The sequence below is a fragment of the Halichoerus grypus genome, chromosome 12 (assembly GCF_964656455.1).
Source record: "Halichoerus grypus chromosome 12, mHalGry1.hap1.1, whole genome shotgun sequence".
NCBI classification, from domain to species: domain Eukaryota; kingdom Metazoa; phylum Chordata; class Mammalia; order Carnivora; family Phocidae; genus Halichoerus; species Halichoerus grypus.
The window spans coordinates 13,463,304-13,477,815 of NC_135723.1; the positions used below are offsets into that span (position 1 = coordinate 13,463,304).

The window sequence follows — 14,512 nt, forward strand, 5'->3', positions numbered from 1 at the left end:
AGCCCTTTGCCTATAACCACTGGATAAGTATTAAGTTACAAGATGCACACTGAACCTGAGACCACAAAACTCCTTTCTCCAACCCTAACTTAGCCTGAGAAAGCTGTAATGGCAATGTCTTCATGGTCCATAGATTGGTTATATTGTTTCCTTCCAGGGCAAGCCTCTGACATGGAGAGGCAGCTTAACCTAGTAGTTGAGAACCTAGGATTCAAGATATGTTACAGTGAAACGAGGAAGTAAGAGCAATATTTATGTTCTGAACAATCGTTGAAAAACACACAAACAGCTGCATCTTTTGTATATTGTATTAGACAGCTTAGGTTAAGATATGCTGCAGTAACAAACAATCCACAAATCTCAGTGGTGTTCCATAGTAAAGCAAGTGGCTTACCCGCATCACATGCTGGCTGGGGGTTGACTGTAGCTCTGCTTTACATCTTCACTGTGGGATCCAGGTTGAAGAAGTAGTCACTGTCAGGGACATCACTATTCTCATGGCAAAGGAAAAAGAAGATGGCGGAAGACATGATGGCTCTTAAAGCTTCTGTTTGGAAGTAGAACATACCTTTGGCCAAAAAAGACACATGACCAAGCCTGAGGGCTACGGGGTAGGAAATGCAGTCCTTCCTGTGGCTCATAGGGAAGGGCCGCAAATATTTTGGATAATAATTCAAATATGTGTATAATTGTGTGTGTGTGAGTGCGTGTGTAAACAGCAAGGATTAGAGCAGTTACTTTTATCTTATGTAAGGTAAATAAGTAACACATATAGTATGATAGGTAGCGATACATGATTAGGAGACAAATAAAGGAGGTAAAGGGGGAGAAGTTTTGTTTTATTTTGCCTTTGAACAATTTTAAATAGCCCAGGCCAATGAGACATCTTAGTGAAGAGTTAAGAAGGTGAAGAAGTGAGCCATGGAGATATTTGGGGAAAGAACATTTCCAGCAGAGAAAGCAACAAAGGTAGTGACCCTGAGGCAGGCATGCGCCGGGCCTGTTGGAGAACTGATGAGCCGTTCCTAGCTCGGTGGCGCTTCACTGCCGCTGATCTCCCTTTACTGTCCCCGCATCTTTGTAAATAAATATTCAATGTACTCTTCTCAATTACTCCTTGTGAGGGTGCCATCTGTTTCCTGTAGGGACCTGATGGATATGAGTAAATCCATCATGTTCGGGAAGGTTGTACAGTTTATAAAAAGAAATGCTGGAGGAGTTCAGAGCAGGAGAAAATCATTGTAGGATGAAGTATGTGAATCTTCATTTCGTCCTTGAAGGAAATACAGTAGAGCCAAGTTATTTCTAGGACCCTGCTTCAAAATTAATGGTAACCCTTCGAGCCGTGGCCTCAGCCAGAAATCTCTCTGGGTGTTATCTCAGATTCTTCTTTCTTCCTCACCCCAACAGCTAAATCCCATCTGATTTTCTAAATCTCTCTTGCATCATGCTTTGCAGATCCTTGTTATCCACCCCTGGGTGTCTATGGTAGCCTCCCTGGCTGTGGTCTTACCCTTTCTCCAAAGTGACCTTTATAAAATACAAGTTGACTATCTTACTGCTCCTTTGAAAACCACTCACTGGCTCTCCCTGGTCTACAGGAGAGTGTCCATAGTCCTTGGCCAGCATTTCCAGCCTCATCACCCACCATCCCTCCTTTTGCACGTTATGTTCAAGCCATACTTAGTAACATCGGGTTCTTATGTGGTCATGCTTCCAGATCTTCCCATATGCTTCACCAGGTGCCAGCAATGCCACTCCCCTGTTAACCAGCTCTTGCCTGTCCTTCAGAACTCAGCTCAAGTGTCACCTGGTCAGGAAATCACTTTCTTCTACTTTAAAAAAAAACATTTTATTTATTTATTTGTTAGAGAGAGAGGCTGAGAGAGCACAAGTAGGCAGAGCAGCAGGCAGAGGGAGAGGGAGAAGCAGGCTCCCCACTGAGCAGGGAGCCTGATGTGGGGCTCGATCCCAGGACCCTGGGATCATGACCTGAGCCAAAGACAGACGCTTAACTGACTGAGCCACCCAGGCGTCCCAAGAAGTCATTCTTTCAACAAGTATTTGTTGAGCCAGTCCATGAAGGCACTGAGCTAGGCATTTTGTGTATAAAACCTACAAGATCCTTGTTTTCATAGAGATTTTGTCTAAAAAATCTTACTTTGTTTTTGAAGTAATTGAACAAGGCAGCCATTGGACGGAAAGGGCTCTAATGTCTTGTCAGCCTACGCAAGCGAACTGAAACCCAAGCCAGAGTCAAGTCATGTAAATGCCTCAAGGTCAAGAAATTGAAACTTAAGAACAATAAATCACAAACAACCAACTAGGCTTTCCTAAATCAGGCAACTCAAATTATAGCCAATCAAGTAATTTCTTTGCTATGTTTTTGTGTCTTCTCTATAAAAGTCTTTCCCTTAGCTTCTGTCAATGGAGCACCTCTACTCACCTTCAGTTTGTCACTGCCTGAGTCAAATCAATAGTTGTTCAGATAAACTGTTCAAAAATTTAATGTGCCTCAGTTTATCTTTTAGCATACTAATTGCTAGCAGCATTTGTTTGGAAAGACAAACACTAAACGGGGAAGTGTACAGATAAATATATAGCAAAAATTGTGCGAGTTGCCTTGAGGGAAAAACCAGAGAACAACGACAGTGACTGGTGGGAATGGGACATGGGGGCGGGATGGGGATCTGCTGTAAGTAGAAGGTTGAGGAGGTGACAGTTAAGCCGATACCTGAAAAACGACAATGAGCTAGCCAGGTAGACCAGGTGATGCTGTAGGGAGAGTTGATGCTCATTGGAAAGGATTCAGGGCAGCATTTCAGACAGGAGGAACAAAAGGGGAATGAGTATGTAGGAAGGCTCTGTGAAGGAAAGAAGAACCGGGTGCATTCTCGGAATTGAAAGCAGGTTAGTAATGGAGCTGGAGTTTGGTGGGCCATGGACAGTGAAGGAGGTGGTGGGGTGCAGAGGAGGGCAGGGCCAGACCTTGCATGACCGTGTGCCCACACGGGAAGTGTGGATTTTGTTTGAATGCATAGCAAGTCCCTGACGTTTTCTAAGCAGCGGAATGACCTGAGTTCGTTCATGTTTTAAAAGCTCACTCTGACTACAATCTGGAGAATGGCTTGAAGGGAGGTCAAGAGGGAAAAGAGTGATGCCTCCCTCACTGAATTTGGGGTCCCTCCTCTATATTCATAGAGTACCTGGTGCTTCTTTGAGCATAGCATTATATTGATCACAATCACAATTTTCTGTTCACTTGTCCTTTGCCTTCACCAGCCCAAGAGCTCCTTCAGGGTAGGGATTATGTCTTTTATCTCCATGCTGTATGGTAAGTGTTCAATGAACATCTTTCTTAAGGAAGGAAAAAGAAGTGCACCAAACGGAGTGTCAGATCCAACTTTTCTCTCTAGGTCTCTAGCTGTCTTGTCAGAAAGAAAAAAAGGTCTCAACTAAAGAACTGTCCAGCTATAAAATCCGGTAACCATTCGCTGGAGAAAAAGGACATTTTGGTGAGGCATCATAGTAAGAGATCTGAAGGAGATTGGACTGAACAGGGTGTGTGCTGGAGGGGAGGTGTGGACAGGAGACAAAGGGAGACTCACTTGACCTGAGTAGGGGGTTGAGTAGCCATTTTTAATTACTGGAGTTTTTCTGGATTGTGAAAAAGGGTTCTAAAAGTAGGGAGAAAACAGCTGAGTCTCCCCACATTCATCAGTCTAATGTAACAAGGCTAATGTCCTCTGGGGCAGCCCACTCTCAGAGCCCACTCTGACTCCTCTACTTGCAGCAAGGAGCTGGCAAGCTCTCGACGCTCCCAAGTTTGTGCAATGAGAATTTATACACCAGGCAGCACAGCACGTAAGATAAAACGTATACCACGTGTGGTGAATGCAATTAAAGATACATATGATAAGATAAATTTGACAGTTCATAAACTCATTTTGGGGGAGGGAGAACTCATTAGGTCGTGAAAATGAATCACGGGGAGAACAGGGTCCCCTTGGCAGAGCATCGCTCACTGCAGAGTAATTCTCCCGTTGTCGTGGGGCTCTGCATAGAGGGTGGATTGATGATGATCCCTTCTTTATTGAGATTTTGGGCTCACATCTCATTTATGTTTATGCTTGCCAAATGGCAGAGCCTTTATTTGTCACTGCATTCCTTAGCCGTTTCTTGATCTCTGAGGCTCGAGTGCAGAGAGGCTGAAATGATACAGTAAGGATGCTCGGGAAATGCATCAGTAAACGCTAAGGGAAACAGACAATGCGGAGGGCAGGAGTTTATTCCACAGGATAACAGGGATGAAGTTAAGAAGAAGAAAGATGGATGTTCAATATCAAGGAAAAACACCCTGGCCATTCGACTTTAAGAATAACTTCCCAAGGGAAGTTGTGAATATCCTGCTACTCGAGGCATTTGAGAATAGACTGAATGATGTACTGGAGATTATTCTGCAGGGAGTCAAACGTACTCTGGTCCAGGGAGTGAATGAAAATGGCCACAAAACCCACAAAATGGTCTTTTGTGGTTACGATTCTGGCAGCCTGGGCAGGTCTTGCTTTATTGAATCTTTTGCTACAACCAGTATGAACTTCCCCAGGCTAAACTAAAGAACTGCACCTTAGAATAGGAGTCTTGGTGGGCTCCCATGTTCATGGCCAGGATGGCTAAGAGGTGATGCAGTGTGGCATCTGTCTTACACATTGCACTGGTTCCTCCCCTCCCCTCCCCACCCCTTCCCTCCCCTCTCTTCCTCTTCCCTCCTTTGCCCTCCCCTTCTCTGCTCTCCCTTCCTCTCCTCCCCTCCCTTATTTATTCTCTTCTCCTTAATAAAGGAAATAGATATGGGGTTACAAAGGCTTGGAAACCATTCCTCTGAGTCATTCTGATGTGTCTGTTGGATGCTTGCTCTCTGCTGCTCAGTGTACTGTGGTTTGGCATTTGGTGGAGAATATGGGTTGGAGTCCACCAGAGTCAACATGAGACGTGGGAACTGCTGAGGTCTGCTGGCCATTCCCCAGAGGATGAGCCCTGCAAAGCCTGCAGAATTGCAGTTAAAATCTCCTCCCTGCTTCTGCCCCAGCCTGTCCAGAGATCTGCTGGGGGTTCTGAGTCTACTCTCTTTTACAGCTATTGTTCATGATTTGGTGGAGGCGAGGAGAAGGAGGAAGGTTTTCATTCCCCAAGGAGAGACTGAACTTGTCATTCAAGTTCATCTGTAAGACTCTAGAGTGAAAATGTTGAAGGCCAGATGCTCATTTTTCTTCCTTTTCCTGATTAGTTGCAATTGATCTACAAATACTACAGGGGAAAGTCTGCAGCTGGAGCTGGGACGAGTTGCTGACACAGAACTATGTCAGGGGTCCAGGTGAGTCGGGAGGCTGAGGAGGACTTGTAAGTCAGCTCTTGGGGAGTTTCCCCCTTATTAGATCAGTATATTCTGTACATTCTCAGTTTATCGAGATGCGCAGCAATTTTCCCACAGAGTAGACTCCGGCCGTTGATGGTTGTAGCATTTACGTTTAAGTCACTTGAGTGTGATTTGGAAGTCCATTGTATAAGGTAAAATGCAAAATGTTGCTGAGGCATGAACTTGAATCACCGAAACTATAAGGTCAATGTGGTTGAATCATTACCTAGTGACGGGACCTCCTTGTGGGGTCCAGTCTCTACCCCTTATTGCAGCCCTTCTCATTCTTAGTCATCATTCTGTGTGAGGAGTTTGGGGAGACACATCCTTGGTGAATGGTGTGATTCAGTGCCTCGTCACTCCACGCCGAAGTCCAGCACGGCCCAGCTCGGCCTTCCTAAACACGCACGATCATAAAGATCCGAGGAGAAGTCAACGCAAAAAATTGGAACCCGTTCAACATTGTTTATTCATCTTTCATTGCGGGCCAGGCCCTGTGCTAGGTGTTGTAAGAAATACAAAGATGAATAAGACCCGGTTTGGGCTCTCAGGGAAAACAGAACCAATAGGAGAAAAGAAAAAAAAAAAAAAACCAACCCCAAACCAAAAACCTCAACTCAAATGATCATAACACAGGGCAGTGCCAGATAACCACTGTGGGGTGTTTTCCACACCAACAACCAATTCTCTGATTGTCCAGACACCAACTCGGTGTTCAATGATTCCATTCATACTGACACTACTTCGTTTTAGTGCAGACCTCACAGGTCAAGGGCTCAGTCCTACAAGACTGCCTGCGTCCTTCAGAGGCCAGTCACCAGTCCGGGGCCTCCCATAATTCTGACCCACCAGCTATAAATGGGGGGGTCCCAGGACCCCCTCCTTAGGTTCTCTAATTTGCTAGACTGGCTCACAGAACTCAGGAACACACTTTACTTACATTTTCTGATTTATTATAAAGGATGCAAATGAACAGCCAGATGAAGAGGTATATAGGATGAGGTCTGAAGAGGTCTCAAGCACAGGAGCTTCTGTTCCAGAGAGTTGGGGTGCACCACCATACCAGCATGGGGATACGTTCACCAACCTAGATGCTCTGTGAACTCTACTGTTTAAGGGTTTTATGGAGGTTTCAGTACATATGCATGATTGATTAAATCATCTGCCATTGGTGATTAAACTCAGTTGCCAACCCCTCTCCCATTCCTGGAGGTTGGAGGGTGGGGCTGAAAGTTCCTAGCTTCTAATCAAGGCTTGGTCATTTTGGAGACTGGTCCCCATCCTGAAGCGATCTAGGGGACCCCAATCTCCAGTCGTCTCATTAGCATGCATAAGACTCTCATCATTTTGGAGATTCCAAGGGTTTTAGGACCCGAATGCCAGAAACTGGGGACAAAGGCTAACTATTTTTTATTATGCTGCAACCACCACAAGGAAATTATATGGAAAGTGTTGTGTGACTTTAAAGAAAAGAAAGATGAATGCCTGGGTGGCTCAGTCGGTTAAGCATCTGCCTTCGGCTCAGGTCATGATCCCAGGGTCCTGGGATCGAGCCCCGCATCGGGCTCCCTGCTCAGCAGGGAGAGTGCTTTTCCCTCTGCCGCTGCTCCCCCTGCTTGTGCTCTCTCTCTCTATTAATAAATAAAATCTTTAAAAAGAAGAAAGATCAGATCCATTTTTTTTAAGACTTCATATTGTGATATAATGTAATGTAAAAGAACTTGGATTCTGGAGTCTGCCAGCCCGGGTTTGACTTCTGGAGCGAATCTCATAGCCACTCTTTCACTTCCTCATCGGTATCCTCAATCACAAATGGAACAATGTCAGTTCCTCTCGAAGGAGTGTAAGGCACCTCAGATCTCTTCCAGGGCGGGAACCTCTTGTTGCAGAATGTTATTTTGCTTGTCTGTTCAGTCCTCTGTAGAGCTCAGCTACGTTGCCTTCCCTCCCTCCCCTGAAATCACAATAAGATGAGATTACTGCTTGAAACTTGCAATCCCATTATCTGTCAGCCTATGAAAGATAAAAAGTGCCACTAGTGTCTCCAGAAAGTCATTTTTCAGTAGCCATGGGTGACAAGAATTACATTTCTTTGCCAGGACATCTTGATGTGGCATATCATAAATATTCAGGTTCTGTAGACTTTTAAAAAAGATATAATATCTTCTTTTTTGTATAACACCAGCTTCAAGGTGAGATTCAGGATGACTCAAAAATAAGAAGTAGGAATTCTTATGCATGAACGAAAGGCAGCCTTTGGGGAGTGGGCTGAAGGAGGTTGAGGAAGTAGAAACTGAAAAATGAAGTAGGGATTGGGGTATGGGTTTGGAAATCCTATGCTGGGGTGTATTACCCTTAGACCCCGGCAGGTGGGCCTCTGCACTGGTCCTGTGCTTTCACGGGCCTGGCTCTGGCACTCTTCCTTCTGTACCTTCCCCATGGGATGAGAGGTCCAGGAGGCCAAGGGATGTGTCCATGTGGAGTCCATGCCCCCTACTTCAAAATCATATTCTAGGTACCAGGGACACCAGAATTCCTTGCCCAATTGCTCAGGCCTGTGTGAGTGTCTTTCCCAGCTCTGTCCTTTTGAGTAAGAGCTAACAATACCACCTGTGTACCCAAAGGTGGCCAAGGACTGCTGGTGTGGCACGATCGGGGGAGATAGAGATAGGCTGGGTGAGCTGGGATATCCATATGCATATGATCCGAGTAGAACTAGAAGAGAGAAGAGAGAAGTGAATGGGGTGTGGGTCAGGGGTCTCCATTTGTACTATTGCCCTAGGCCTGCAACGTTTAGGGGCAGGCCTGTGCAGGGGTCTGGGCTTATAACTTTCCAAGAAGAAACAATGAATTTGCAAATAGCTCCTGATAGAATTGAGCTGGCTTGCCCTTGTGCTAGATTCAATCCTAATTGTTTTTGTTTCTATCTGCCGTGTCGCTAATAGGGCAAATAGTTCATGGTGATAGCACTAGGTCCATAGCTATGGTCCTTGAGATACAGGAGTAACCTAAAGAGAAAGACTGTCTGGCCTAGAATTTAGGAGAGCCCCACATTGTCCACACACTGAGAAGAAAGAAACAATGTTCCTTCCAAGCCTGATTCCGAGAGGGAAACTTTGACAGAGGCTTTGGTGTCAAACGCAGTCCTGTCCTGAGACCTGTCCTGAGGCCTGGCCCAGCCCCGTGCCTCTGGAGACTCTGCTCTTTGGAGTGCCTTCCTTGGACTTGTCTCATTCCCCGTCCAATGCTGGAGACAGGCAGGAGTCAGCTGTGCCATCCAGGGGGTACTCCTTGGGCCTGAACCAGGACCATGTGGGCTCTGGTGCTGATTTCTCCCCTGTAGGGCTTTCTTCCATCGGCCATCACTCGTGTAGGGTTGACCAGATGCTCCAGAAGATCTGAGCCTCATGCTTGTGACATTGTCCCCAGACTGGGACTGGGACCAGGACCCAGATAGGAGGGTGGTCTGGAGATTGGATAGCTCCTGCTGACTGATTGGTATTCCTTTTTCTTTCTTTTTTTTTTTTTTAAGATTTTATTTATTTATTTTTCAGAGAGAGAGAAAGAACACAAGCAGAGGGAGAAGCAGGCTTCCCAATGAGCAGGGAGCCCGATGCAGGACTCGATCCCAGGACCCTGGGATCATGACCTGAGCCAAAGGCAGATGCTTAACCGACTGAGCCACCCAGGCGCCCCAAGATTGGTATTTCTTTCATGAGATCGTCTGAAATTGGGCTGCCAGATGCTAGTATGCAGATTTTGGTGACTCAAATTGTTTATCTATAATTGTTATATATTTGCCTGGGCCCCACACACCCTAGGAACAGCCCTGGTCAAACGCTTGTGCAAATATCAATCTCTCCCCCAGTTTCCCTCCTAATTCTGCTGTCTCCTAAATCCCATAACAAGGACCCAAATTCTGTAAAGAGCGGAAACACAGAGGCAGAGGAGGAAGTCCTCTGTCTTCTCTGACATAGAAGCCATAGTTTCCCAGCGTGCAGCTGTGCGGAGTCTTGCCTTCAGTTTTCACGTGGGACAGTGGCCTGGTTGAATCCTACAGACAGGAAGATGGTGGGTGCCTCACAAGTCCTGGGGGTGACTGGCCGGGGCTTTAAGGAAAATAATGTCAGATTTAGAGTGGCTAGTGGCTAGAGGAGGAGGTGACGTGGAGAGGTTTTCTGTCAACAACATGAAGTTCCCCACACATTCTACCAGGTCCAAAGTGATCCCCTCTACCACCCAAACCTCTGTGGGGCCTGAGAAAGGGCACGTGGAGGAGACAAGATGAACACGAGCTGAGAGACGATGCCGCAGCTGCTGCTAATCCCGTCGAGAGTCGAGACTCACACTGACTGGGCACCTTCTATCTGTTATCTCGTTTGCTCCCAGTGACGAAGTTTGAGGTGGGTGCCGCTATTATTTCCGCTCCACAGATAAGGTAACAGAGGCCAGAGGACTGAAATAATGTGCCAACGGTCATGCAGCAACTTAGTGGTGGAGCCGGGATTTGAACCCAGGGCTGTTCGACAGCTCCAGGCATGCTTGTGCTCCGAGGCCCTTACTGCTGGGGTGGCATGAGGCAGAGCTATCCTGCAAGAGGAGCTCTGGGGCCTGGAGGGCCTCACCGGGGCCCGGACGTGAGCTCCTGGAGGGGCTCTTTTAACTGTTTTCAAAAAGCCCTGAAGTCCTTTCGGTGACCAGTTCCTCCTTCCGAGTCAGCAGCCCTGGAGCATGACGCACATCAGCTGCTCTTAAAAGGGACTGAAAAGTGGGTGTGATGAGGTATTGACGCTCCCCCCCCACTCACCACCCCCCAGAAGATTGTATTATGGTTCTTTTCACCCAAGCACTTCAAAACCTTTCTAGAACACCTCGTGGGAAATGCTATTATCACACTTTGCTGAGTAACAACTGACCATCTGACCCAATCATTCAGGAAACCAATGGCAGATCAAGTGTGATTTGGGGAAATGGAGCCCGGCTTCGGCCCCTCTCGCAGCTCAGACCCAGACTATTCTTCCATCAGCTGTCCTTGCAATTGGGCCAACCTTGTCCTGGGCAATTTGGAATCTACATTGTCAGTACATTTCTTTTTAATTAGTTTATATAGTTTTTTTTTTAAGGAGTTTTTAACAAATTTCAATTATTTATTTTTTGCAGAGCTTTATGAAGGCCTTGAAGAATACCCGAAATATGTCTGGAGAGCATAGAAGCGTAAGAAAGAAGTCAGACAGGAATAGGCCACAATATGGCGTCTGCGAACAAGGCGAAGCCAAACCCGGATGAAGGCGGGAGCTTGGCATTCTTCAGAGGTGCTCCTCAGACTGCCTTCGGGGAGTGCTGGGCGCAGGAACCTTCACGTTTGGGACCCTCTCTCCCATCACACGCATTTCTCAAGTTCATACTCGGAGCCCGGAAGATCTGATTCAAATCTGGTTCTGAGTTAACTGTGTGCTTTTGGACAAATGATCTAAGACTTCTGAGCCTGCGTATACTTATCTTCAAAAGAGGGTAATAAAATCCGCCTCCTTATATTGTTTTGAGGGATAAATGAGAAGACAAATGCAGAATACTTAGTGCTGTGGACTGAATGTGTCCCCGTGCAACTCATGTGTTGAAACCCTGACCCCCAAGGTGAGAGCAGGTGAGGCCCTGGGAGGTGATTACGTCATGAGGGTGGAGCCCTCAGGGATGGGATCAGTGCCCTTATGGAAGAGGCCCCAAGGAGTGTCTTGCCCCTTCCCTGCCTCCCAAACTGTAAGAAACAAATTTCTGTGGTTTACGAGCTATCTAGTCTATGGTATTTAAGTTACGGCTGCCCAAATGCATTAAGACACTTAGCATAGCATTTGCACCTTGCAGACTCTTAGCAAGGGTTATATCTTTCTCTCCCTCTTTCCCTTCATCTGTTTTTCTTTCTTTCCTCAAGTTTTCTTTTGAAAAGTGGTATAATCAATTCGATTTTTCATTTGGAAGTGGTCAAATCTTAAACTGCTTTTTCTAGGAGAGAACACAGGACAAACAGATTTCGTGGGGGGAGTGGTATTGGGATTCCAAGGCACTGGGCACCGTTCCTGAGGAAGATGAGGCTCCAGGCAGTCGGTCCACCTTGGGGCAAAGTCCGGCGCTGTAGATGCTTAAAGCTAGGGGGTCAGGAGTTCCCAAAGGAGAGGTGTGAGTGTGTGTGTGGTGTGTGTGTGTGTGCATGTGTGAGTGTGTGTGTAAGAGTGTGTGTGTGTGTGTGTGTAGGATCAGAGAGAGAAGTCTGCCTAGAGCACAAGACTCACCATTCACTCTGGAGGTGAAGAAACTAATTAAAAGCATCCTTCTCAAACTTTTGGTGTTTGCTGAAGACTGGAGGCTTTTTTCCCTTCTCAGAAATCCCTTGCGGGCAATGTGGATATAAGGGGGAAAGTATAAAATCTTCTTGGAGAAAGGCCCTCTTTCTTCAGGTGTGAAGGGCTCTCTGGGGTCCTGGTGAGAGCTCAAGGACTCTCATTCTCCTCCCCACCTCCCCCCCTTCTCCTTTCTTTACTTTACTCCTTTACGTTGGTTCTGGTTCCCTGCAGCCCCTACCCCAGCCGGGTCCCTCCCCGCACATCCTTCTCCTGGGCGATCCTTCTCATCCTTCTCATTTCTCATCGTGATCCTTCTCATTTCTCTTCTTCCCGCTCTTTGTCTTCTTTGCTTTTCATCCAGAAGAAGGGAAGCATGGGAGAAAGCCCCTCTGTTTCTCTTCTGCTCATATTCCTGTTAACATCCCCAAGAGCCTGAGAAACATCTGTTTCTTGGTCTCCTGTTTCTGGAAACCATGATTTATTTAAGGTGTTTCCCTGGCTTAATGAGGATCCTATTCTTCTGTGGGATATTCCTGCACACAGGATTCCAGAGCTTGCTGTTTAGAAGCGCTGTCGTTGCCTTCTTTTCTACCACCAAACAATTGCCACTTCCTTCGCGTGAGCACAAGTGGGGGGAAATGCTGATATGGCAAACCGTACCAAACCCGCAGCCCCCTCCCTTGGGGCTCGAACCTCCAGGGCCACGGTGCGAGAGTGGCTTTAAAACTTAAAAAAAATTACCCGAGCTATTCTTTCTATTCTTGTTAGTCATTGTCTTTACTGAAACACGTGTCTCCATTTTAATCCATAGAAGAGGAATTAGAGTCCAACTGGTTCCCAGTAATAAGGATGGACACAGACTATACTTTTAAAATTATTGGCAGCCTCTCAGTGTCTGTGGCTTTGAATTATTGTTGCTGCGAGAGTTACAGGCATCCAGACAAAGGCCTTTCCAGAAGGCAGGGGCCCTGTTAGCGGATGAACCCATGGCTGGCTCCCTCCGGTTCCCCAGACTTTCCGGGGCAGAGAGGAGCATCATGGCACCTTCCACACAGCTCTTTCCTGGGAGAGGCTAGCAGGCTCTTCTGCTTGCTTTCACCAGAAGTGGGTTCAGGCCACACTCTGCTGGTAACGAGCTGTGACACTCTGAACAAGTAACTTTATCTCTCTCAACACCAGTTTTCTCCTCCACTCTCAAACGCAGAAAGAATATGTAGAGGAGAAGTTGTGAGGAGGGAGTGAGACCTCTGCTTGTGCGTGGAGCTCACTGCTGGCCCCTAGAAAATGTTTCATAAACAGTAGCTGTGCAACAGATAGAGTATATTCAAAGCCACGGCCTACCTCCAGCCCGGGCCGATGGTAACACCAGTGAAGATTGGGCTCTTTCCTCCTTCTTGAGAAATGAGAGAACTTTCTCTGAGGTCTGTGCTGGTGGATGAAGAGGTTCCCGGTGTCCCTGGAGAGGGTTGGGTAAACAGCCCGGTGGTGGAGACTGGCCAGAGACGTAGGGGACACGCAGCCAGGCTTGGAAATCACAAAACAGGCTGACCAGATCTGTGTAGACCTCACTCCCCCCACCATCATCTCCTGAATGGGGTCATTCATTAAGTCCTGTCTCTTCCTCCTCTTTCAAAACATCGCTTGTGTTTTCTTTTGCTCACAGGTCTTGCTTTGGCCCAAGCCCTCATCTCTTGCCTGAGTTATCATCAAAGTCTTTCCCCACGATGGAATATCGTTGGGCCATCAAAAGAGTGAGATCTTGCCATTTGTGACAACATGGACAGGCCTAGGGGGCACTGCACTGAGTGAAATAAGTCAGAGGGAGAAAGACAAATAGCATGTGGAATCGGAAAAACAAAAATGAACAAACAAACAAAAAAAGGAGAAACAGACCCATAGATACAGAGAACAAACTGGTGGTGGTTTGAGGGGGAGGGGATGGGCAAAATGAGTGAAGGGGAGTGGGAGGAACGGGCTTCCAGGTCTGGAATGAATGAGTCCTGGGGACGAAAGGGACGGCACAGGGAATATAGTCACTGGTAATGTAATAGTGTTGGGTGGTGACAGATGGTGGCTACGCTTGTGGTGAGCACAGCATCATGTTGAGACTAGTTGAATCACCGTTGCACACCTGAAACTAATGTAACATTGTGTGTCAACCATACTTCAGTAAAAAAAGTCTTTCCCCACCCTGGCTTACATGTAATCTATAAAAAATTCAAAGTAACTTCAATTGCCTTTTATTATAAAAGATTCATTACAGAAAGGTAGGAGAATAAAGAGAAGTTAAAAGGAAAAATGCAAATAATCTCTCCACTTAGAGATAACGATATCTGTGATTTTTTTTCTACACATGCATAGATATATTTTCTTTTTTTCCTTTTTTTAATTTAAATTCAGTTAATTAACATATAATGTATTATTGGTTTCAGAGGTAGAGGTCAGTGATTCATCAGTTGCATATAACACCCAGTGCTCATTACATCACGTGCCCTCTTTAATGCCCATCACCCAGTTACCCCATCCCCCCCACCTCCCCTCCAGCAACTCTTGTAGATATATTTTAAACAAAACAAAACAAAAAGGAACAGTAGTGTGCGTAATATTGCACTACTTGCTCTTCCACTTAAGAACACAGGCATACTTTGGAGATATCGTGGGTTCAGTTCAGGACCAACACAATAAAGTGATTATTACAATAAAGCAAGTCGAATTAATTTTTTGGTTTCCCAGTGCATATCAAAGTTATGTTCACTGT

At 46.3% G+C, this 14,512-nt stretch overlaps 1 long non-coding RNA gene across 2 annotated transcripts in view; it reads left to right on the forward strand.

Moving 5' to 3' along the window:
- LOC144379719 (uncharacterized) overlaps positions 1-11,203 on the forward strand; it is a 50,924-nt gene extending 39,721 nt beyond the window's left edge. For both annotated transcript variants that reach the window (XR_013443066.1, XR_013443067.1), the window contains exons 2-4: positions 5,288-5,374; positions 9,632-9,819; positions 10,577-11,203. This is a non-coding gene — a long non-coding RNA (uncharacterized LOC144379719). The remainder of the gene's footprint in view (positions 1-5,287; positions 5,375-9,631; positions 9,820-10,576) is intronic.
- The last annotated feature ends 3,309 nt before the right edge of the window (positions 11,204-14,512 follow it).